Here is a 26,597-nt window from a genome sequence, read left to right on the forward strand (position 1 = left end):
TGCATTTTCCTCTCATCTTTGTAATACGCAGCCTCAATCATTCCTTATGCCTTCTCCCATCAAAGTATGTTTTACTTTTTAAAAAAATCCTACATATATTTGCTATCGTAGTTCCTTAGTTATGAGATTTCACATAAATTTTTAAATGTGCTAGCATTTTAATTAGGATTATTTTTCTTGAGCATGATGCTTACACAGTGGCACAGCCTTTCTTTGGTTAGCCCTTTACCATATAGTACCATAAGCTATACTGTTTTTGTGTATAGTTTTGCAGAACATAAAGCTTTTCAAGAAAACACATTGTTTTGTAGCAGAAATTATCAACTTGTTGGAATGTTATAAGAATTAATTGTTATAACGCTTAACATTTTTTAGAGTGCAGAGAGAGTGATGATATTCAAAACCTCTTGACATAATTTTTAGTAGGAAAATATTGGAAACCACTTAAATGCCCATCAATCTGTGAATAGATACAATATTATGATGTATCTGTACACAGTGGTATTTAAAGTAATAAACCAGATATATATGTCAGCATAAATACATCTCAAAATCATAATATTTACAGAAAAAAATCACATTGCAAAGATCTATACAGAATATCAGTCATGTAAAGTTATAAAACAATGCAAATAATACTATATATATTTTTTATGGAATACATATGCAATTAAAATATAAAAATGTGATCAGAAAGATATATGCTAATTTCAGATAGTGGTTACCTCTGTGGAAACAAGGAGAATGATATGAAATGGATTCCAAAAGTATCTGTAATGTTTTATCTCTTTAGGAAAAGATTTGGAAGTTACCAATTACAGGTAAGACAGAGTAACACTTTCCCCCTCCCACTGAACACTGCTTTCAAATCTGGGTGGAATGAATAAAGTGACTTATATACAGATCGTCCTTGACTTACAATGGGGTTATAGCCTGATAAACTTATCCTAAGTTGAAAATATGCAACTTGAAAATGCATTTAATACACCCACTCTCCCAAACATCATAGCTTAAATGTGCCCAGAACACTCACATTAGCCTACAGTTGGGCAAAATCATCTAACACAAGCTCCATTGTAAAATGAAGTATTGAATATCTCATGAAGTTTATTGAATACTGTGCTGAAAGTGAAAAACGGAATGCCTGTCTGGGTACAGATGGTTTTAAGTGTATTGGTTGTTTCCTCTCCTGATTGCGGGGCTGACTGGGAGCTGTGGCTTGCAGCTATTGCCTAGCATCATGAGGGTATTGTGCACATATCACTAGCCTGGAAAAAGATCAAAATTCAGAATTTGACGTATGGTTTCTACTGAATGTGTATCATTTTTACACCACTATAAAACCAAAAAAAAAAAAACAGTAAGTTGAACTTTTGTAAGTCGAGGACCACCTGTATTTTGAAAAGTAAATTACAGAGGGGGTGCCTGGGTGGCTCTGTCTATTAAGCATCTAAGGTCCTGATCTTAGGGTCCTGGGATCAAGCCCTGTGTTGGGCTCCCTGCTCAGTGGGGAATCTGCTTCTCCCTTTCCCTCTGTTTGTTCTCTCGCTCTCAAATAAATAAATACAATCTTTAAAAAAAAAAGAAAAGAAAATGACAGCTGACAGATTGAGGAAGAAGATCAAAATTTGGCAATGAGTTTACTTTTTTTTTTTGTTCCCTTTAGTCTTCTTTAACTGGAGAATGTAACCTATTGTGGTGTACTTTAATAGCTCTAGTGTTACAACTCAATACCAACATTCTTTTCCTGTTGTGTAACTTGTGGGTTTTTTTGACAAATCTTAAACAACTGGCCCTGGGGACATAGGTATAGTTGTTGCAGTGTGCATCCGAGCCAGGTAAAAAAAACAAACAAACAACAACCTAACTTTCTGTTTGGAAGACCATAAAGGCAAGCCCCGGGAACTGAAAAGGACTCAGGAGACCATGGAGAGGAAGGAATTTGAAAAAGTAATCCCAAAAAGTTGTATACACACTCCTGAGCTAACCCCTGAGCTTTGCATGCACAGATCTGATCCTGAGCATACCAAAGATTTTGAGAACTAAATAAACAAACCATGTACTGGGCCCCATGCTGCCCATTGGGTGGCGCGCATGGGGGATAAACATTAATAGCACAATGAAGATTTTGAAAATTGAACTGACACTGGACTTACAGACCACAGAATGTAGGTTGAAACTTAATTGGGTCAGTTGTCTGCTAAAACAAAATTTCAACATTCTCCATAGGATTTAAATAAGACCTGGATTCTCATAACGTAATGTTCAAAATGTCCAGGATGTTATCCAAAATTACGCAACATACAAAGAGCCAGGGAAATCTCAACTTGCGTGGGAAAGAACCTCCATGCCAAGATGACACAGATGTGGAATTATGTGACAAAGACTTTATAGCAGCTATTTAAAAATGCTAAATCATGAGAGCTCTTGAAACTAATAGAAAAATAATTTCAGTGAAGAAATGTAAGAGTTAAAGGAGACTAGATGGAAATTTTAGAATTTTAGAGAAAAACTCACAATAATTGAGACAAAAAGTTTACTGGAAAGGCTCAATAGCAGAGATGATAGAGGAGAGAGTCAGTCAGCCTGAAGATAGAGCAATAGAAATTATCAATATAATGGTGAGAAAAATACTGAAAAAAACTGAACAGAGGCTCAGGGAATGGAACAGTAACCAAAGGTCAAGGGCTCACGTCCTCAGTATCTCAGAGGAAAGCAGGAAGAATATGAAAAGGTGCTGAAAAATATTTGAAGAAATAATAGCTGAACACTTCCCAAATGTGGTAAAACTCAGTGAATCCCAAACAGGCTAAATACAATAAAATCTATTCCAAGAAACAAACACCTGAAATGATAAAACAGCTTGAAAGCAGCCCGGGAAAAATGATGCTTTATCTACTACAAAGCATATTTCTCATCAGAAACCATGAAGGCAAAAAAAAAAAAAAAAAAAAAAAAAAGGAAGAAAGAAAGAAAGAAAGAAAGAAAGAAAGAAAAAGCTGAATGATATAGTTCAAGTGCTTTAAAAACTCCAAAACCAGAACCAAAACACTGTCACCTCAGAATTTATTGAAAAGAAACTTCTGAAATGAAGATAAAATAAAGACATTCTCAGATGAAAGAAAACTAAGAGAATTTGTTGACAGCAGATTTGCTCTGAAAGAATTTACTTTCCATTTGTGCTAAGCAATTAATATTCATTGGCAACAGCGTGTCTGGTGGATCAAACAATATTGTCCTCAAAATGAGAGAGCTCCAAGGGAATTAGGAGTTGTGCTAAAAGTAATCAGCCAGATGGATTTGTGTTTGGTGAGGAAAGACATTGATGTAAAAGAACTCCTCGCATGAATAGGGGTCCTTATTCCTTATTCCTTGTCCTTATTGCAAGAGGAAGGACAAAAATCCAAGTCACCTGAAATGATAACATGGTTCTAGAAAAATAGACCTTGCTGTTAGAGCAGACACTGAGATAACATGCTCAAACCAATGATGGGAATGAGCTTGCATGTCAACAATAGCTGAGTTATTAGACATAATTCAAATGATATCTGAGGTATTTCAGGCACAAAGGGCAGCAATTGTCATGGTAGAAGACCAAGATAGGCACTTAAGCAATTCGTGAGCCACCTAGTATATGACAATATTTAACTGGAGAATATAATCTACTGTAGCATACTTTAATAGCTTTAGTGCCACAGCTCAGTGCTAACCATTCTTTCTTATTGTGCAATTTGTGGTTATTTCATAAGTCTTAAACAAAACTAGAGTGTTTTCCATGTGAGATGTATGTGCCCTGTTGTAGGACTCCATTCATTGGGAATCCTCATCTGTCAAACTATGAAAATTGAGAGAAGAATTTTTACTGTGGAATCCTGAAATGACAGAGACATACATGCCCTGTACTGTATACTATAATCCCTATACTAACCTATACTATACTAACCTATACTAAATACTAACCTATAACCTAAATATATATACTAACCTATACTTCTATAATATATAGCATATGGAAAGAGGTAGATTTTTATAGGAGGAACAAAATAATTATATAGAAATTATGTCTGGTTTTTATGACAGCCAAGTATTTAAAGTACTACATGATACTGCTCTATAGTATAATACAGAAATCATAGATAAAATTAATATTATAGAAGCTAAAAAATGTATGATAATATTATTAATGATCAAATATATTGGGAGATTGCATTAAAGACTCCCTAGAAAATTGGCTTGAAGAAGATTTAGGCTTGATTTGTAATAGATTGATGATTTTATTTCTTTTTTTTTCTGTTGTTAAAGATATTTTATTTTTTTAATTTATTTTTTTGTGTTTATATATATTTTTTTATTTTAATGGTTTTTTTTATTATATTATGTTAGTCACCATACAGTACATCCCTGGTTTCTGATGTAAAGTTCGATGATTCATTAGTTGTGTATAACACCCAGTGCACCATGCAATACGTGCCCTCCTTACTACCCATCACCGGCCTATCCCATTCCCCCACCCCCTCCCCTCTGAAGCCCTCAGTTTGTTTCTCAGAGTCCATAGTCTCTCATGCTTCATTCCCCCTTCTGATTACCCCCCCTTTCTTATAAGTCAAGCAGAGAAAGACAATTATCATATGATTTCTCTCATCTATGGAACATAAGAACTAGGAAGATCGGTAGGGGAAGAAAGGATGATTTTATTTCTTAATCTTCAATAGATATATACTATGAAGTACAGATAGCTATAGATCAGGAAGGCAATAAACCACCGTAAAGTTAGTAAAATGTTGACGAAGTCTATGCTGGTATCATTGGTTGGTTCAGCTGCCTGTTTATATCCATACCAACCCTCCACTGATCATTACAAATGCTTGGAATCTGTATGTACTTTGTGATTGTTCATAAGATGTTTGATATGTGATGTTATAAGGTACCTATTACTATCAAACTAAGAGTGGTTGTTTTGTCATAAAAAGGCCTTGATCACAGGTCAGGAGGGTGGACTACACTGTGAGAGTTAATACCAACAGCTTGGAATTATCCTGAGTTTTTCTACTGAAACAAGAATCATACCTCTTATATAAGAATATACCTACATAACCAGCATCCTATATGAAACCTAAGCTGAAACACCCTTTTGGGTTCCCTGGTTTGGAGATATTTCATGCATATATTGATGATTTCTGATCTGAGAGTGAAGAGGTATCTGGTATGGCTTTTAAAGAGGAAGGACTATTGAAGCCCCCAACAGGCCTGTCTTGGACACCTTGCTCAAAGACATCCTTTGGCTTGTGATGCATATTCATTCTCTAAGCTGTTGTTGTATTGTTTTCTTGTAGATTTGTAAGCATTGCCATTTTGGGTCCTGTGAATCTTCCTTAGCAATCAACCCTTCTGTAACTGCCCCTGTCAGAATTCCAATGATGTTACTGGCCACATGCTATACACTTGAACGTCAAGTAATGTACTACTCTGAACATGCCTGAAACCTGAGAGAGGCTTTTACAAAGACTTTATAAGTTTCAGCAGAAGAATAATGTCTCAAGTTCATGTCCAACTTAATACAAAAATCATCTATAACTATAAAGGAGTGGGGACAAAAACTTTATAGGGAAAGAACAAAATAACTCATTTATTGCTGATATTTTTAACCTTAGAGACATTTCTCATTTAAGAATGTCTAATGGTATGGTCTTAAATTTATATTTCAATTAAACTTTGGCTGTGTATTATGGTTATGAAGAGTCATAATTGAGATCTCCTACAACAAGAAGCTGCTGTGGGAGCATAATTGACTGTAGCTAGAGCTACCACCCCCATGAATCTGAGGCCAAGCAGTCCCCAGACGGCTCCTAGGCAGTGACTGAGAACGGCAGGCTGTTAGTGACAGTCCATTTTTGCCTGATGCAAGATTCCTGTAATGTCCATGGAACATAACAAAATTTGACCAAATTTTGGGCCACAATTCAAGTATCAGTAGAATGAGAAAATTAATAAATAATACAGTACAGTTTTCTGGCCTCTGTCTGATAACATTAAAATTAATGGTAGACCTAAAAAAGCCCAGAAAATAATGAAAACATTCTATCAAAATAGTAAAAATATCTAAAATTTAATAACTAAAAAAATCATATATTAAGATCTATGAGATCAACTAAAGTAACTTAATTAGAAAGACTGAAATTTATATCCCCCCAAATCATAGCATAATAATTGCATTAGAAACAAGAAAGAGTGAAAATGAACACCTCAACTGAAAATAAATTCAGCTGAAGAACATTTTAAAAGACTACAAAAATAGGACAGCAGAAAGAGAGAACTAATAAGGATAAAAGGAGAAATCATAAACAAAGAATACAAATAATAAACACATTCAAGTTATTTGAAAAAACAATAAATAGTTAGTTAACCTAATAAAATAAAACAAATCTAAAAGGACTTTCAAAAAGTAAAAATGGCATCCTCATGTGAACATTTTCCATGTTCCTTCTACTCTGAAAATTAATCCATCTGCTCCTTCAGAGTATCTAGAGATGGCTACGAGCTGACTGCCTGTGCCTTGGGCCATGGGAGAGTTCTGAAAGGCAGAGCCAGCCCAAGGCTTGAGCTAAGACTAAAACAGATCCCAGAGCATGTCCGTCTACTCATAAGACACTGGGGAGAAGCTGAAGAGTGGAATGAGGCCTCCTACACCTAAGATTACAAAATAGGCGTCCAGAGAAACCGCACTGCTGGAGGTAACAGAAAACAATTTGAGCAACATCTTCCCCCCACCCTCTCTCCCCAACCCCAAAACAAAAACAAAAACATTTTTAATAAAATTCAGGTACAGCAGAAAAAAGGGCTCTCAAGAACTGTTTTTAAAGCAGTATTTTTGAAGCAGATTATCCCATAGATGATTAAAGTATGATTAAAGTTGAGGTCCAGAATAGTGACAGTGGTAGTAGTCCAATGCACAAAGAAAACTTATGAGCAAAAAATCTGAATAGAATAGGGGCGCCTGACTCGCTCAGTCATTAGAGCATGTCACTCTTGATCTCAGGGTCATGAGTTCGAGCCCCACATTGGGCATAGAGATTGCTTTAAAAAAATCTGAATAAAATAATAAACAGTAATATAAAGTAATTAAAGAGTATAAAATAAAACAATAGTAAGTAGTAAACATAAAATGTAGATAGGGCTCCATGAATAGAAATGGAAACAGTTGTAGGAATAACAATAATTTAAAAATTAATAGAAGAAAGTTTCATTCAGCTAAAGAAGGACAAGTATCTACATTTTCCATGATAAAATCTACCCACTTAGGGTTAAGTGGTGTTAAAAGTTTCAGTGGTAAAGAATAAAAATAAATCAGAACAGTTCCTCATCTGCAGCCCTGGTTGTTACAATATGATTTTTAAAAAAATTACAGAGGACTGAGAGAAGAATTAGAGCTCAACCAAAGCAAAGTTTACATTTATCTGCCAGACAAAAGAAAGATGTTGGAGAAGATAAAAACATTTAGTGTATGTATCATATATACATATAAATCACGTGATCATGTGAAGCAAATTTCAGAGGGATTAACTCTAGTTAAACAACAAATGAGTCAAAACAGTCTTATCATCATGGGTGAAGGAATGAGCAAGGGAAACACGTGTTAGATGATGAATGGTACACACATGTATATAGTTACACTATTAATACTAGTCCAGAAAGAAAAGTGATAAAAAAGGGTAAAGTAAAAAAGTATTCTAAGAGTTTCATCTTATTGAAGTGTAGCAAGTAAGAAGTTATGGGAAGAGAGTTTGTTAGTGTGGGGAATTGGTATTTTTTTTTCTTTCAGATAGTAATACAAAAATATGCTTCTGCCTATGATGCTAGGAAAAAGAAAGGGAGAAAACCAATAAATATATAATAACCTAATTAAATAGCATTTAAAAAGGACTAAGAAAATGAAATAAGTAGCAATTAGATAAATCAGCAAAATTAAGAAAAAAAACCAAGAACATAGTAAAGAATAATAAGAAATAAAGTATGATGGATGGAATAGAATGTATATGTATTAGTCATTATGCAAATGAATTGAATTTACTAATTAAAAGATAGATTGACTCAAAAAGCAAAACTCACATACGATATTTCTAAGAAAAAAAATTAAGTAGTAAGAGGATGACCAAAGAGATGATAGACACATGAGCAAAAGTAAATCAGCAATAACTGCATTAATATGAGAAAGGATATAACTTGTCTATAAAGGCAATAAATAAGGCTAGAAATGGACATAATATCATAATGAAGGATGCGGTTTAGGAAAAACATAATAATAAACCTAAAATACAGAATAAATAGCAGGTAAAGATAAAAATCAGTACATTTAGTAATAAAGATAAACTTACTAAACAATTATATTGAATTTTGTTTTTGATACTTAGACATGACTAGTACACAAGTAGAAGCAAGAAAATTTAATTAAATTATTTTAAAAACTTGCTTAATAATTTTATAAAACCTCTAAATATCTAGACATTATGGCTTTTTTCATTTTTCTACTGGTTGACCAAAAATTGATCATATATGGCTATAAGAATGTATTTATGAAGAGTTTTATTAGACAATTTCTCTGATGATATTAACATAAAATTAGAAATAAATAAAACATTATTGAAATAGTAACTACCTGAAAATTAATAATCATTTTCCTAAGTAGTCTGTAGATAAAAAAGGAAATTTCAAAATCATAAATGATCTAGTAAACAAGAAAGAAAAAAATACTTTGTATCAAAGCCCAGCAAAGAAACTCGCTTACATTAGAAACACACACACACACACACACACACACACACACAAATTCCAAAGAAAACTAGAAGGAAGTAGTTAATAAAGTTAAAAGCAGAAATTAATGAAATAAAAAACAAAGAAAATCAAGAATAAAGATTAAGTCCATCCAATAGCTTGTTCTTTGAGGAAGCCAACAAAGTAGATGAACCTCTTAGAAATTTGAAGGAGAAGCAAGATTAAATGAGGAAAGATACATAGCCAAAGAATTTAAAGTTATTAAAAGGATTTTAAGACAGTACAATATATAAATCTATGGGGAATTTTTGAAAATCATAAAATTTATTGTTTTAGCAAGATAAAAGCTAACAAAGAATTGAAAATCTTGAATGAACCAATTAAAGCTGACAAGATTAGAAGATTGCTTAATCTACCATTGGAAGTGGAAAAAGGACCAGATGGTTCTACTAACTTTTAAGGAATAGGGAAATGCAATATTAAGCCATTTGAAATCCCAGAAAAATCTGGAACTCTCCCTAATCCATTTATAATGTCAGCATGTCTTATATGTTACCTTATATACCTTCTATATATATACATAACATATATATACATCTTATATGTATATCTTATGGCTATATTAATCACCTAAAAAAGTATTTGATAAAATTAACAGCTATTCCTAAATAAAGTGGGAATAATATGAAACAAATAATTTTAATAGAAGCTATCCTGCACAATCCACAGCAAATAGTATTCTAATTGGCAAAACATTAAACCATGTAAATAACAATAAAAACTACAAAGAAACTCCTGATGTAGACTTTATCATTCATATTTATTCTGAAGATCCTTGCAAATTCATTGAGAAAAGAAAAATTATTTGTATAGACTTTGGGAAAGAAGGGCGGAAACTATTTTTTTTTTTTTGCTAATGATACATTTCATAACAAGAAAACATATGAGTTTCTAGTTAAAAAATAAAGATAAATTAGGGGCGCCTGGGTGGCTCAGTCAGTTAAGTGTCCAACTCTTAGTTTTGGCTCAGGTCATGATCTCACAGGTCCTGAGATTGAGCTCTGTGCTCAGTGGGGAATCTGCTTGAAGATACTCTCCCTCTGCCCCTTCCCCCAATTGTGTGCTCTCTTTCTCTCTAAAATAAATAAATAAATATTTAAAAAATAAGATAAAATAATTTAAAAAGTTAAAATAATTTGGTATGGTAACTGCACATAAAATAAATATACAAAATATAGATTTTCTCTATAATATGATAAACAGAGCAAAAAGCTTTCATTCACAGTAGCAAAAACTTATAAAACACTTATGAATGAATTTAAAAATGAGGGCAGAACACATAAAAATCCTAAAATTTAATTAGAGAGCATAAAGTGAGATTTGAGAAAATGGGAAGACATAAAAATGGCTGTCCAAGTAAAATAGCATCCATGTTTTTACATATTTAATATCATAAAATACCAATTCTCCCATAATTAATTAATTTTCAAACTTAATTCAATTCCAAATAAAGTTCACTATATATATATATATATACATAATGTCTAGATATAACACATATATAAGAGCTCACTAGATATATTATACATACACACACACACACACACACACACAAAGAATTAGTTAAAATGATCTTAAAGTGCACTTGAAAGTATCTGAGTATGCCTGAAAATACACCTGAACAATATCTAAGAAAAATATGAAAAAAATATTTAGGGCAGAAGAGACTTGCTTTTATCAGTAAATTAATTGTAATGTGCCAAATAAAATCAGAGCCAGACAGTAGAGTGGTAATAACAGATTTATTCAATAACCATTGCAATAGGGGGAAAGAGCTCTCAGCATAGAACTAGGCTCAATTCTGAATGCAACAAGAAGTGGGCATTTATAGCCTAGGATCAGGGCAGGGGGGGTGTGGTCAATGAAAAATTACCAAGAGGAGAGACATTAAGGGTTAGGTGACCCTTACTAAACCAACTTAAAGACCAGATCCTAACTGAAGGCTGGCCAGGTTGATCAGATATTAAGTGCGGGGATGAAGAATTTAATTGGATATCAGTGGCAGGGCAGGGGATGGGGGGGAGGTCTCTCTAAACTGACTTAGCAGGATTCTTGCTAAAACTGGGCTATATAGGCCCAACAAAGATGGGGGCCAAGGTTGAGGCCTAGCCCAGGAGAGAGCTCAGAGGAGCCTATCTAAAGTTTGTTCAAATGAAAACAATATTTTGGCACTGGCATTAAAAAAAAAAATGATTAAACCGAAATTGATACTAGTATATATTTGAATTTAACACATGACAAAGGTGGTGTTTTAGTTCATGGAAAAATGATAATTATTTAGTAAGTAGTGTTACTATACTGACTATCTGGGATATAATGAAATTAAACCTATATCTTAGGTACAAAAATCAATGTAAACCTAAAGCTACAGAAATTCTGCAAGAAAATGTTACTACATGAGCAATTTAGGGATGAGGAAGATCTTATTAATCAAAACAAGAAAACCACAACTATAAAAAAGTTTTAGATGCCTCTAATTAAAAGGTAAAAGTCACCATTATGAGTCAGTAAACAAATAAGGAATTTGGAAAAGTACATTTGCAATGAAAAGAATAGAATGTTAATATCTATAATAAAAAAGAATCCCTTACTAAGTGATAGAAACTCTTACTATACCAAGGAGAAGTGGCAATTGTAGAAGAGAAAATCCAAATGTCCAACAAATTAATGAGATGTTCAAATTCACTAGCAGGAAAGGAGAATGTAAAATTAAATTTGATATTACTTAAACCCATTAATCTGACAATAATTAAAAAGAACTCTTGTCAGCATGGGTGCAGGAGAAGAGTTACTCACATATTATTTATGGAAGTATAAACTATTACTGCTTTTGTGGGCGAAAGAATTCTTATAACATCTATTAAAATCACCTTAACTCAGCAATTTCAAGTGTAAGAATCTTCCCATAGAACATGCTAACTTATCCTCATTATTACTTAAGGATAATACAGATGTTCATTGACACCTTGTACACAGAGGGGAAAAAACCAGGAACAAAGTCAATGTCCACTGAAAAAAGAATGTTTGGGTAATAAATTAAGCTATAACTCTTTTAATTTTATACGGAAATTTTATAAAGTGAGTTAAAGTTATGCAAGTTAACTTGAAGTAATTTTACGTGGTAGTTTTAAGTAAGAAAAGTAAAAAGTTCCTTATGACCACATTTTAAAAAAATGATAAAAAATATCCCTAATTATACTCACGTATGAAGGTATGTGATTATAACTTTGTGTGTGTGTGTGTATATACACAGAGAAATATTTGTGTATAATTATATGGGCATGGAGAAAATCACACCTATATGTTAGACTGTTAATTTGTGTTATTTGTCTCTGTGGGGTGTGTTTGGGGTGGGAGGGTTGGGAAAAGCTGCTCTGGGTGAAAGGGAGTAGGAGGAGTAGGAATAAGGGCAAGCAAAATTAACTAACTAAATAAAAAGTTTGTACTCCAGAAATTCACATGTATTATATTACTCCATTCATGTAAAGTTAAATATATGTAAATTTGTTAAAAAATTATTAAATACAAATAACAATAAAAATGAAAAAAAAAAAGAAAAAATGCCTCTAAGAAGACAATGGTAATATATTCACAGATATTGAGGAAATGAAAAAATTATGAGACAATAAGTTTAAGTAGGTTTCCAGTCAGGGGACAGCACAGTTTATTTTTTTAACAGAGAAAAGGTAATATAAAGAATTGTAGACCAGTTTTGGAGTACTGAAAATCGAAAAAGGTGACTGAGGTATAGACAGGTATCAAACAATTACTGTCCTGGAGCTTGAGGGATGAAGGGAAGAATTGAGGTGAGTAAAATGTAGAGGCTTGCAGAAGGGGCCCATCAAGGATAAGACCCAGAAATCTGAGTTGGGGCAACAGCTGACTGGTGCTGATATCTCTGAGGGGGCTCAATGGGCCTGATTCCTGGAGATCTGGGAAAATTGCAAACTGATCCCGCTACTGCTACTTGAACCAACTCTTGTTGCTATGGTAAAAATCGAATACTGTAGTGATGCAGACAGGAACAGGAAGCAAAGAAAGGACTTTGTCTCCTCCAGTTTTCCGGAGTCCCTCCAGGAAATTTTCCTTAACGGCACAGCTCTACAGGTTGTGGAAAGGGGAAATGGGTTTGCCCTGTCCTAACCCCAGCATCATGGAGCAGGGTATAGAACAGTGGGTTTCAAGCTGAGAGATACAAGTTTAGTAATCAGCAGACCTATGTCAACATATTTGAAAATTGAGATGGAAGACATATTTTTTAGAAAAATATGAATTGCAAAAAGGACCCTAGAAGAGAAATGAAAATCTAAAAATGTTAAATGTCACTAAGAAATTGAGTAAGTTATTAAAGATTAACAATTTGACAATGTAAAACATATGTACACACCTACAAAGTCACACACTACATAAAACCTTCAAAGCACGTAAAATTCTGATGCTCTTTAAGTTGCCCCAAAGCATAGACATAAAAGGAAATTCTCCCCAGCTCCTACCATCCGGCCCAGCCCCGTTCATGGCTCTGGTGTCACACGCAGATCCAGCCATGCCCTCTCCCACTCACACACCTTCTGTGGCTCCTTATTGCCCTCTGAAGAGTCCTGGCACCTCCCCACCTTATGCAGTCCTGCAAAATCAGCCTCATTTTCTCCAAATGATCCTCATGTTGCAGCCATACAAAAGTATTTGCCAAAACACACAGGATCTTTTCCACCTCTGCCCTTCACTCAAACTGTTTCCCTTGCTTGAAAGACCACCCTTTCTTCAAGCGCTAGATGCAAAGCCCTTCTCCTGACCTCTAGAAAGCCTCACCTATGCTAGGCAGAGACTGGCTGTCACCGGAGTCCTCCAGCCCAGGTTCCTCCTGCTATTCCACAAAGCTGGAGTCCTCTCAGGAGCCCAGTAACACCCACACAAAGCTGGGTAATGAGGATATCAGAATGAATCAGTAAACTCCTGCATAGTAAACTCCTATGCATCCATTATGATTCACTTCAAATGGCTCTTACATCAAGGCCAGTTTGCAGAAAGTGTTTGAATTCAAATTCAGGCCCTATGATGGCTTTTCTGTGAGACTTTGGATGTGTCCCCTCCTCTTTCAGGGCCCCAGTGTCCCTCTTTTAGCCTGTGGGTCTTAAAACCGCCAACCCTGCTAGGTACTCACCGAGGTGGTCAGCCAGCTGCCTGTCGCATGGCTACGGACACAATCCACTTTTTGTCACACTTGTTCTCCATCAGCAGCACCTTGGGATTGTCCCACGAGTGGGTCTCAATGTCGTTGACCTTGGAGGAGACATCAACAGGGGCAGGTTAGGACTTGGTCAAGTCTCTGGGTTTCCCCCTCACTCACCCGTTCACTCACTCCCTCACCCTTGCTCATCTCTCCCCAGCTCCCTACTGCTGTTATTTCTTGAACAGCATGCTCCTCCCTCTCCCTGGCCTTTGTTCTAGGAACACTCTCCTCTCCCCAGGTGTTTGCTCCATTGTTTCCTGATGTGGGGAGTCTCTCTTTCAAACAGCTTCTCCCAACCTTCTCTGCCCCATAGAAAGAATAATTTCTTTCTCCTCAGCAAATTCAGGAATTTTCTTAAAATTTATCATTACTTCCTGGCAGAAAATTTAAATGTTTATATCCTCCAACTTACGCAAACTTAAATTTTCTGCCCCTCCAGATGTTTTTTTTTTTTCCTGGTATGTTTACAGTTTCATTTTTCCATCTAAAAAAAATTTTTTTTTAAAAAGGAAATTATCCTAACATATTTATTACTAGTCTCTGAGAAATAAAGCAAAAAAGAAAACCACAGACTAATTTTATTCAGGAGGAATGGAAGTACTAGTACCTTCAAAATATAATTTGAATAATTGGAGTGAATTATCTAAAAAAAGAGTCTTTCATCTGTGTTATCTCCATATAAATATAAAACGGATAAATATTTCTCTCTTTGCTGAATGAATGTAGACAGAGCTATAAACTTGTACTAATATTTGGCTATACACACTCAAGTTGGGTTGATTCACTATTACGTAGGCAGTGGTGCTCAATTCTGGTTGCACATTAGCTTTATCTAGAGAACTTTGAAAAATTCTGGTCCCTGGTTGGTCTGCACCCCAGATGAATTCAATAAGAACCTTTGGGGAGGGACCCAGGCCTCAGTATCTGTAACAATCAGTAGGCGAATACAACGTGAAGCCAAGGTTGCAAGTGTGAGCATAACTACATACTAGCAGAATTTTAAATTTCCGAAGTTTAGTGACTAGCAGCTCAAGATCAGCAAATGAAATTTTAAATAAATTTTTTTTGAAGAATAGCCATCTAATATTTTAACAATTTAAAATTAATTCCTAAGTGCAAGGACCTGTTAAGAACCAGAAACTTGACTGAACCAAACATAGAAGCCGCAATCACTACCTTGTGAAGCATGTTGCACTTTGAAATATTTAAGCATTTAAATGAAACTTTAATCATTTCCAAATTTTCAGTTAAATTTAATAAAATACAACTGTTCATTAAGTAATTTAAGTGAGTGTTCAAAAACATTATTATTTTTTTAATAATTTTTATTTTGTTATATGAGTCACCATATAGTATATCCCTAGTTTTTGATGCAATGTTCCGTGATTCATTATTTGCGTATAACACCCAGTGCACCATGCAATGTGTGCCCTCCTTAATACCCATCACCGGCCTATCCCAATCCCCCACCCACCTCCCCTCTGAAGCCCTCAGTTTGTTTCCCAGAGTCCACAGTCTCTCATGGCTCATTCCCCTTCTGTTTACCCCCCTCATTCTTCCCTTCCTTCTCCTACCAATCTTCCTATTTCTTATGTTCCATAAATGAGTGAAACCATATGATAATTGTCTTTCTCTGCTTGACTTATTTCACTTAGCATAATCTCCTCCAGTCCCGTCCATGTTGCTGCAAATGTTGTGTAATCGTTCTTTCTGATGGCTGAGTAATATTCCATTGTATATATGCACCACATCTTCTTAATCCAGTCATCTGTGGAAGGGCATCTCGGCTTCTTCCACAATTTAGCTATTGTGGACAATGCTGCTATGAACATTGGGGTGCATATGGCCCTTCTCTTCATTATGTCTGTATCTTTGGGATAAATACCCAGTAGTGCAATGGCTGGATCATAGGGTAGCTCAATTTTTAACTTTTTAAGGGACCTCGACACTGTTTTCCAAAGAGGCTGTACCAACTTACATTCCCGCCAACAGTGTAAGAGGGATCCCCTTTCTTCACATCCTCTCCAACATTTGTTGTTTCCTATCTTGTCAATTTTTGCCATTCTAACTGGCGTAAGGTGGTATCTCAGTGTGGTTTTGATTTGAATTTCCCTGATGGCTAATGATTTTGAACATTTTTTCATGTGTCTGTTAGCCATTCGTATGTCTTCATTGGAAAAATCGTCTGCCCATTTTTTTTTTTTATTTGATTATTTGGTTCCTGTGTGTTGAGTATGAGAAGTTCTTTGTAGATCTTGGATACCAGTCTTTTATCTATAGTGTCATTTGCAAATATCTTCTCCCATTCCGTGGGCTGCCTCTTAGTTTTTTTAAATGTTTCTTTGTGCGAAGCTTTTTATCTTGATGAAGTCCCACAAGTTCATTTTTTCTTCTGTTTCTCTTGCCTTTGGAGATGTGTCATGAAAAAAGTTGCTATGGCCGATATCAAAGAGGTTACAGCCAATGTTCTCCTCCATGATTCTGATGGATTCCTGTCTCACATTGAGGTCTTTCATCCATTTGGAGTTTATCTTTGTGTATGGTGTGAGAGAGTGGTCAAGTTTCATTCTTTTGCATGTAGCTGTCCAATTTTCCCAGCATCATTTATTGAAGAGATTGTCTTTTTTCCACTGGATGTTTTTTCCTGCTTTGTCAAAGATTAGTTGCCCAAAGATCCAAGGGTCCATTTCTGGGTTCTCTATTCTGTTCCATTGGTCTATGTGTCTGTTTTTGTGCTAGTACCATGTTGTCTTTGTGATCACAGCTTTGTAGTATAGCTTGAAATCTGGCAATGCGATGCCCCCAACTTTGTTTTTCCTTTTCAACAATTCCTTGGAGATTCGGGACCTTTTCTGGTTCCACACAAATTTAAGGGCTGTTTGTTCCAGTTCTTTGAAAAATGTCACTGGTATTTTGATTGGGATGGCATTGAAAGTGTAGATTGCTCTGGGTAACATAGACATTTTAACTATGTTTAGTCTTCTGATCCATGAGCATGGAATATTTTTCCATCTTTTTGTATCTTCTTCAATGTCTTTCATGAGTGATCTGTAGTTTCTAGAATATAGATCCTTTACCTCTCTGGTTAAGTTAATTCCGAGACAACGTATGATTTTTAGTGCTATTGTAAATGGAATCGATTCCCTAATTTCTCTTTCTTCAGTCTCATTGTTCATGTATAGAAATGCAACTGATTTCTGACCATTGATTTTGTATCCCGCCACATTACTGAATTGCTCTATAAGTGCTAGTAGTTTGAAGGTGGAGTCTTTTGGTTTTCTATATAGAGTATCACGTCATCTGTGAAGAGAGACAGTTTAACTTCTTCTTTGCCAATTTGGATGCCTTTTATCCCTTTTTGTTGTCTTATTGCTGTTGCAAGGACTTCTAGTACTATGTTAAATAATAATGGCAAGAGTGGGCATCCTTGTCGTGTTCCTGATCTTAAGGGAAAGGCTTCCAGCTTTTCCCCATTGAGAATGATATTTGCTGTAGGCTTTTCATAGATGGCTTTTATGAAATTGAGGAATGTACCCTCTATCCCTGAACTCTGAAGGGTTTTAATCAGGAAAGAATGCTGTATTTTGTCAAATGCTTTTTCTGCATCAGTTGAGAGGATCATATGGTTCTTGACTCTTCTTGTTGATGTGATCTATCACACTGATCCATTTGTGAATGTTGAACCACGCTTGCATCCCAGGGATGAATCCCACTTGGTCACGATGGATAATCCTTTTAATGTACTGTTGGATTCTATTAGCTAGGATCTTGTTGAGAATTTTGGCGTCCATATTCATCAGGTCTGTAATTCTTTTTGATGGGGTCTTTGCCTGGTTTGGGGATCAAGGTAATACTAGCCTCATAGAATGAGTTTTGTAGTTTTCCTTCTGTTTCTATTTTTTGGAACAGCTTCAGGAGAATAGGTATTATTTCTTCTTTAAATGTTTGGTAGAATTCCCTGGGGAATCTGTCAGGCCCTGGACTCTCATTTTGGGGGAGGTTTTGATCACTCTTTCAATCTCTTCATAATAAATTGGCTGTTTAAATAATCAATTTCTTCCTGTTTCAGTCTTGGTAGTTTATAGGTTTCCAGGAAGGCATCCATTTCTTCCAGGTTGTTTAATTTATTGGTATAAAGCTGTTGATAAAAGTTTCTAATGATCCTTCCTATTTCATTGGTGTTGGTTGTGATCTCTGCCCTTTCATTCACAAATTTATTAATTTGGGTCCTTTCTCTATTCTTTTGAATAAGTCTGGCCAGTGGCTTATCGATCTTACTTATTATTTCAAGGAACCAGCTTCTAGTTCTGTTGATCTGCTCTACTGTGCTCCTGGTTTCTAATTCATTGATCTCTGCTCTAATCTTGATCACCTGCCTTCTCGTGCATGAGTTAGGCCGGTTCTTCTGTTCCAGCTCCAGCTTCTTGAGGTGAGAATATAAACACTGCATTTCAGGGGTGCCTGGGTACACAGCGGTTAAGCATCTGCCTTCAGCTCAGGGTGTGATCCCGGCATTATGGGATCGAGCCCCACATCAGGCTCTTCTGCTATGAGCCTGCTTCTTCCCATCCCACTCCCCCTGCTGTGTTCCCTCTCTCGCTGGCTGTCTCTATCTCTGTCAAATAAATAAAATAAAATCTTTAAAAAACAAACAAACAAACAAACAAACAAACAAAAACTGCATTTTAGATTTTTCTATTCCTTTGAGTGAGGCTTAGATGGCTATGTATTTTCCCCTTAGGACCGCTTTTGCAGTGTCCCATAGGTTTTGGACCGATGTGTTTTCATTTTCATTGGTCTCCAAAAATTGTTTAAAGTGGTTTTTAATTTCCTGGTTTACCCTATCATTCTTGAGCAAGATGATTTTTAATTTCCAAGTGTTTGAGTTTCTTCCAAATTTTTCCTTGTGATTGAGTTCCAGTTTCAAAGCACTGTGGTCTGAGAATATGCAGGGAATAATCTCAGTCTTTTGGTATCGGTTGAGACCTTTTTTGTGACCCAGTATATGGTCTGTTCTGGAGAAAGTTCCATGTGTATTTGAAAAGAATGAGTATTCTCTTGTTCTGGGTTGTAGTGTTCTATATATATCTATGAGGTCTATCTGGTCCAGTATGTCCTTCAAAGCTCTTGTTTCTTTGCTGATTTTCTTTTCTTTTCTTTTTTTAAGATTTTATTTATATATTCGACAGAGATAGAGACAGCCAGTGAGAGAGGGAACACAAGCAGGGGGAGTGGGAGAGGAAGAAGCAGGCTCCCAGCAGAGGAGCCTGATGTGGGACTCAATCCCATAACGCCAGGATCATGCCCTGAGCCAAAGGCAGACGCTTAACCACTGTGCCACCCAGGTGCCCCCTCTTTGCTGATTTTTCTGCTTAGGTGATCTGTCTATTGCTGAGAGTGGAGTGTTGAGGTCCCCTACTCTTAATGTATTATTATCTATATGTCTCTTTATTCTGGTTAAGATTTGGATTGTGTATATAGCTGCTCCCCTGTTGGGGGCATAGATATTTATAATTGTCATATCCACTTGTTGGATACATCCTTTAAGAATAATATAGTGTCCTTCTGTATCTCTAACTACAGTCTTTAGTTTAAAATCTAATTTGTCTGATTTGAGAATTTCTACCCCAGCTTTCTTTTGAGATCCATTGGCTTGAAAAATATTTTCCATCCCTTCACTTTCAGTCTGGATGTATCTTTAGGTTCAAAATGAGTCTCTTGTAGACAGCAAATGGATGGGTCATGTCTTTTTATCCAATCTGCAACCCTTTGGCATTTTATGGGAGCATTTAGGCCATTCACACTGAGAGTGATTATTGAGAGATATGATTTTAATGATGTCATGTTGCCTGTGACGTCTTTGTTTCTATAGATTGTAAATTTCTGTTCTGTAACACTCTTGGGGTCTTTTTACTTTTATAGAAACCCCCTTAATATCTCATGTTGGGCTGGTTTGTTGGTTATGAATTCCTTCAGTTTCTGCTGATCCTGGAAGGTCCTTATCTCTCCATCAATTCTGAATGACAGCCTTGCTGGATAAAGGATCCTTGTCTGTATGTTCTTCTCAGATAAGAGTTTTGAAAATACACTGCCAACCCTTCCTAGCCTTCCAGGTCTCTGTAGACAGGTCTGACGTTATTCTGATATTTTTCCCTCTGTACGTAAGGATTTTCTTCCCCCTGGCCACTTTCAATACTATATTCTTGGATCTAATATTTGCGAAATGCACTATGACGTGATGTGGTGTAGGTCTGTTCTCATTGACCTGGGAGGGGTCCTCTCTGCCTCTTGGACATGAATGCTTGTTTCCTTTGCCAGATTAGGGAAGTTCTCAGCTATAATTTGTTCACATATCTCTTCTAGACCTCTCTCTTTCTCTACCCCCTGGGGATGCTGATGATTCTGACATTGGAACGTTTCATTGAGTCAGTGATCTCCCGTAATCTGCATTCTTGAGATTGGATTTTTTTGAGCCAAGTTTCTGTTTTAACTTTCTCTTCTACCATCCCATCCCACCCTCCAATTCACTAAATCGTTCTTCTGCCTCATTTACCCTTGCCATCAGAGCGTCTAGTTTAGACTGCATTTGATTCATAGCATTTTTAATTTCTGCCAGATTCACTCTCATTTCCGCCCTTAGAGATTCTATATCCTCGTTAATATTTTCGTTAATATATTTTTTAAGTCTACACATCATCTTGACCATTGTTACTCTGAACTCCATTTCTGACAATTTGGTAATATCCATATCCATATCCATATTTATCAGTTCTGTGGCAGAGGCCACAGACTCATTATCTTTCCTTTGCTGGGGGGGATTTCTCCTCCTTGTCATTCTGATGAGGAGAGGTTGTGGGGATGCCCAGAGCCCAAATTATTGACCAGAACCCAGGCAGTGTGCACTTGTTTTATAGGGACGTTAGGGATGTCGGTTTCTTGATTTTTCAGCCTACCTTCTGGGGCAGGGGCCTGCCGCGCCAATACTCAGGCAACCCTGTTTGTGTAGAGTCACCCTGGGGATGGGCACACTGTGAGCTGGTATTTCCGGGCTTTTGTTCTCTGGCGGCTTTCCCTGGCAGTTTTCTGTGGCTCTTCTGAGAGTCAGAACAGCAGTGGCCGTATCCTAGCCTCTGTCTCAGAACAGAGAGTTCGCGGTCCGCTCTCCACTGAGCTCTCTTGGCCACTTTAACTCTGTTTCTGTCAGTGCTGCTAAAAACCCTGCAGCATTCCGGGTTGTGTGCCCCACTACTGGTGTCCCAGCCCTCACTTCCAGGGCCAGCACATCTCTATCCTTTGTGCTTCTAACACTGCCAGCCACCCCCGGTGTCTGCCCGCACTCCCGAGCTCCCCATTTCAGTGTGGTGCATGCACGCTCCGGAGCTGCGCGCCGGTTTTCCGATTGGTCGCATTCGCGCTCCTGAGCACCGGTTTTAGTCTGTTTCCAGTGAGCACTCCGGAGCTCCGGTTTTCAGTCTGGTTGCACGTGTGTTCCTGGGGTTATGATCTCTGTCTGCTCTCTCGCAGGTGCCGGTCCGCGAGTCTGGCCCGCTCCCCAGTGCAGGTGACTACCGCCTCCCTGTGCCCGAGCGGAGGCTCCCTCCCCCTTCCATTTATCCTCCCATATCTGTGTGCGGATTCACGGCTCCCCTCTTCGTACCTCAATATTCTGCGCTGGAGATGTTCATTTGTAGAGATCCAGATGTATCTTCCTGCATCTCAGGCTGATTCCGTGGGTTTTCAGAATGTTCTGGTAGATATTCAGCTAGACTCAGGGGACCAGCTGAGAAAGGAGTCCCCTACTCCTTCGCCATCTTTTCTCCTCCTTTGCAGAAAGTGGTCGCCTTTATGTTCATGGAGTTTCTGCTACTCTTTTCTTTGTTCTCCAGTTGCATTCATAGGTATTCAGAATGGTTTGGTAGCTCTTTAGCTGAATTCTTGGGACCAGACAAACTTTAGGTCTCCTACTCCTCTGCCATCTTGGAACTGGCCAAAAACATTATTTTTTCCTTTAAAGTTAGTCAAATCATTAGGATACAAAAAAGTGAATATAATATTGGTATGTGTGGGGGCGCCTGGGTGGCACAGCGGTTAGGCATCTGCCTTCGGCTCAGGGCGTGATCCCGGCGTTATGGGATCGAGCCCCACATCAGGCTCCTCTGCTATGAGCCTGCTTCTTCCTCTCCCACTTCCCCTGCTTGTGTTCCCTCTCTCGCTGGCTGTCTCTATCTCTGTCAAATAAATAAAAATCTTTAAAAAAAAATATTGGTATGTGTGATGGTTAATTATATGTCAATGTGGCTAGGTCATAGTACCACATACTTAATCATATACCGTCTAGAAGTTGCTGTGAAGGTATTCCTAAAATGTGATTAACCTTTCAATGAGTAGACTTTGAATAAAGCAGATTACCCTCTATAACGTGGGCTGGCCTTAGCCAGTCAATTGAAAGCCTTAGAGAGAAAAATGGTGCCTCAGGAAAAGGAATTCTGCTTTTAGGCTGCCTTTCGACATCGATTTTATTCTATGTCTCCAGCCTGACAGCCTGCCCTGAAGGTTTTGTTTTCTAGCTTCCAAAATCATGTGAGCCAATTCCTAAAATCAATCTCTCTATATTATATACACATCCCAATGGTTCTGTTTCTCCAGAGAACCCTGATTAATACAGTATCTTTAAAGGGAGGCAATTAGGGGTTATTGAAAATAATTTTACTCCCATTCTCAATCCCACTCCTGTTCCTAATGTTTCCTAATACAATTGCAAATTAAAAATTTTAGATTTTTTTTTTTCTGTTGGCAAAAGTATGAGATCATAGTGTCCCCAACTCAAGATATTATTTTGGGGAACATGTTGGGCCCAGTTCTCAAGGTGTCTGCTTTGCCATCAAGTCTAGCTTTTGCTCTTAGACAGATGCTGGATCTGAGTGTTTTTCCACAGGGAATGTTTAAGGTCTGACATAAATATTCTGACCTATTTTGGGAAGATAATAGAAATGATGGGATTGCTTAAGGCTTCTTTTCTCTTTTTTTCTTTTCAAAATTTGTTTTTATTTTTTTATTTTCTGATTTCATATTCAACAAGCTTCCAGTTATTCCACCACTCTGTTTAGTCTTTTAAGGAATACAAAAATATCCCCAGTTACAAAGGTAATGACATTTTTGTTTACATGAGACAATAAAATGGATGAAGCAATTTACATGAGAAAATGAAGTGGGGAATTGAATATCTTTTGAGTTAAGTCTGTTTTGGTTTTTTTGTTTTGTTTTGTTTTGCTTTAATCTTGAAGTCTTCTGAATGAAGTTTTGGGCCCTTTGATCAATCACTTTGGGGAATTATCTCTATTCTCCTGTTCCTTTTGTTGTCCTCTCAAGTGACATTTAAAATTATTGAACCACACCTTCTTTTGACGTCTTAGTTTGGACTACTAAAACAAAGTGCCATAGACTGGGTGGCTTATAAACAACAGAAATCTATTTGTCACAGTTCTGGAGTCTGGAAGTTTGAGCATGGTTGAGTTCTGGTGAAGCCTGCTTCCTGGCTCATAGCTGGTGTCTTTTTGCTGGGCCCTCACACAGCCAAAGGGGCAGGGGAATTCTCTGGTGCCTCTTTCAAAAGGGCACTAATCCTATTCACGGGGGCTCTAACCTTATCACCTACTCACTTCTCAAAGGCCCGCCTCCTAATAGGAGGCTAGGATTTCAACATATGAATTTTATCAGGACATAAATATTCAATCTAAAACAAATACCCTCTTTTGATTATTATGGAAATTATACAATTCACTCTACTTCATCCCACCACTTCTTTTAGGGAAAGTACCTTACAAGTTGGGAAACCTTTTGGTTGGTGGAGAAAGGGAGAATATAAATTAAGATAAATCTGAACATTGTTTCCAACCTTTGTTTCCTGCAGTTTGTATTATGAAGAGAAAAGAAACCCTCTTCAGAGGAGTGCGTTGTGGTGGCTTCTATCATTTCCTGAAACCTGACACATATAATGTTTAAGGTTTCAGATAAAAGATTTTTAAAATAATTTCTAAGCCAAGGATAGAAGACAGCAATTCTTTCAGCATATTAAGATATAAAAAATTCAATAGCAGTTTAATCTTTGCCATACAAAGGTTTAATACTTCCAACGCCAGATCTTAGATTGGATTTGTCCCCTTCTCTTCTCCTTCCTTAGGATATAAAGTTTTCCCTCTCCCTCCTTATCCTGTTGCTAGACAGCTGTAGTATCTGGCAAAAGAGACATCTAAGGCAGCAAAGCACTTCCTGGAGTCCTTACATCAGTGGGGGTGCAGTCAGTGAGGTGAAACTCAGAGGTGGGAAGGGCAATGAGAGCCAGGAAGACAACTCTGTAGAGAGCTGGGGGTGTGAGGTACATTCCTAGGGTCCTGGACCACCTGGGGGTATTTGTTAACTATGCAGGACTTCTAAAGTTGAGTCTCTGAGGAGGAGGTTCAGAAATCTACATTTTATGCAGGTGTTAAGAAATACCTCTCTTGGTTTAAGATAGGACAGAACTCAGTATGAGCTGTTTAGATAAATCACTGCTGACTGCCCTTCTGAAGACTGACTCCTTGAAGTCAAAGTCGCATAAAGTATTTCCCTAGTTCCATTTGTGTGCATAATTAGCTACAAAGGCCTCTGTGTGTGTGTGTGTGTGTGTGTGTGTGTGTGTGTGTGTAAAAAACCCTCTCTTCTATGATATGAGAAGTAGTAGGAAGATAACTTCTAGTTAGGTAACAAGTTGAATCTTGATGCCCTAAAAACCAAAAGAGATATTACATATTTCCAATATTATATGCTAGTTTTATTCTTTCAAATGCTATATAGTAATCTTACTTCTGTCACTTAAATGTTCCTGAGTGTGCTGGGGAATGGAGGAGGCAGATATTACTAATTTTCCTCCATAAATGATTTGCATTTTATGTTTCCCAATTTTAATGCTAATGATGACTTCTATTTTTGCAAATAAAATAATTTACTTCAAAATATATTTTCTTTAAATTTTAAAGATTTTATTTATTTATTTTAGACAGAGAAAGAGCATGCCTGCAGGGGGAGGAGCAGAGGGAGTGGGAGAGGAAGATAATTTCCAGCAGTTTCTGTGCTGAGCACAGAGCCCAACGTGGGACTCAATCCCAGGACCCTGAGGTCATGACCTGAGCTGAAACCAAGTTGGGCCTTCAACTGACAGCCACCCAGGCACCCCAAAATATTTTTTTAAATTTTACTTTAACTTGCTTTTAGCATGACCATTAGCATTTCTGTGTAATAGCCAAAAATCTCTCCACAGAATCTTCAAAACCATTTTCAAAAACATACATTAATTTTTAAATAGTATTTTCCCTTTAATAAAATTGTAATTACTTATTGCGAATCATTTAAAAAAATCTGAAAAGTGTGAAGAATTAAAATCATCTGTAAATTAAACCACTGATAGACTTTCAATATGCACTTTTACTTGTGTGTGTATGCATATACATTACCCACACATATGCCTGTATTTGCCAAATATACATAGTGGGGTTATAATCTACCTTAAAAAAATACTGACTCTTTTTAATTATCAGGTCATGGACATTTTTACATGCCGTTTAAAATTATCCTAAAACATTCTTTTTAACAACTGCATAATATGCCATCATATTTTTAAATTGCATCTCTACTTAAAGTTTAAGTTGGTGTTGTCAATATTGTGACATTTTAAGAATGCATTAGGTGTTCAGCTGAAAAGGCCTCTGTGAGACCCCAGCCATTATCATGACTCATTATATCAAATAGTTTGAAGTGTTTCCCAGTTAACAGTGATCTGTGGAAAATAAAGGCCACAGAGTAATTTTACCTCTAAAGCAGAGTTTCTCAGTCTGGGCACTATTCATATTTTTGGCTTTTTGGCTGAATAAGCATTTATTGTGGGGGGACTGTCTTGTGTGTTGTAAGATGTTTAGCTGCATCCCTGACTTCTGCTTACTAGATGTCAGTAGCACCACCCACTCCCTACCCAGGTGGGGAGGAGAAACCATACTGGGTTGAGAACCACTGTTCAGAGGAGTTGGTCCTTAGTTGTCTGTACTCATAAACCCACGCAAGCTGTATAAGTGAGTTTACCTCGCAGGTGGGACCTCGGAGGTGAAAAAAAATGTCGAAGAACTCCTGTTAATGAAGTTAAAGTCATGTTTATGAGATCTAGTTGAGCAGTTCATTAATCTCTATGTCCATAACTACAATCTAGCTCATTCCACTTCAGTGTGAATGATTACCACAGGTCAATTACCAAAGGGGGCTGAGTAGAAAAGGAGAGATTCATGTCAGTCATGTTATCTGAAAATATAGCTCAAAACATGGGTTCCCCTTGTGGTGTGTAGCGTTGTCTTCTATTACAAACATTGCCTCAAAGATCTCTTATACCTTAGATACCTTTTCTCTTAATCTACATTTTTATGGGTTTTTTTCTTCTGATAAAAAAGTTGTGTGCTTTATAGCTTAATGTGACTAAAATGGAAGGTTGAAATTCATGGTTGCTGTGTCTAGTCAT

This window comes from Ursus arctos, unplaced genomic scaffold (assembly GCF_023065955.2).
Source record: "Ursus arctos isolate Adak ecotype North America unplaced genomic scaffold, UrsArc2.0 scaffold_1, whole genome shotgun sequence".
NCBI lineage: Eukaryota > Metazoa > Chordata > Mammalia > Carnivora > Ursidae > Ursus > Ursus arctos.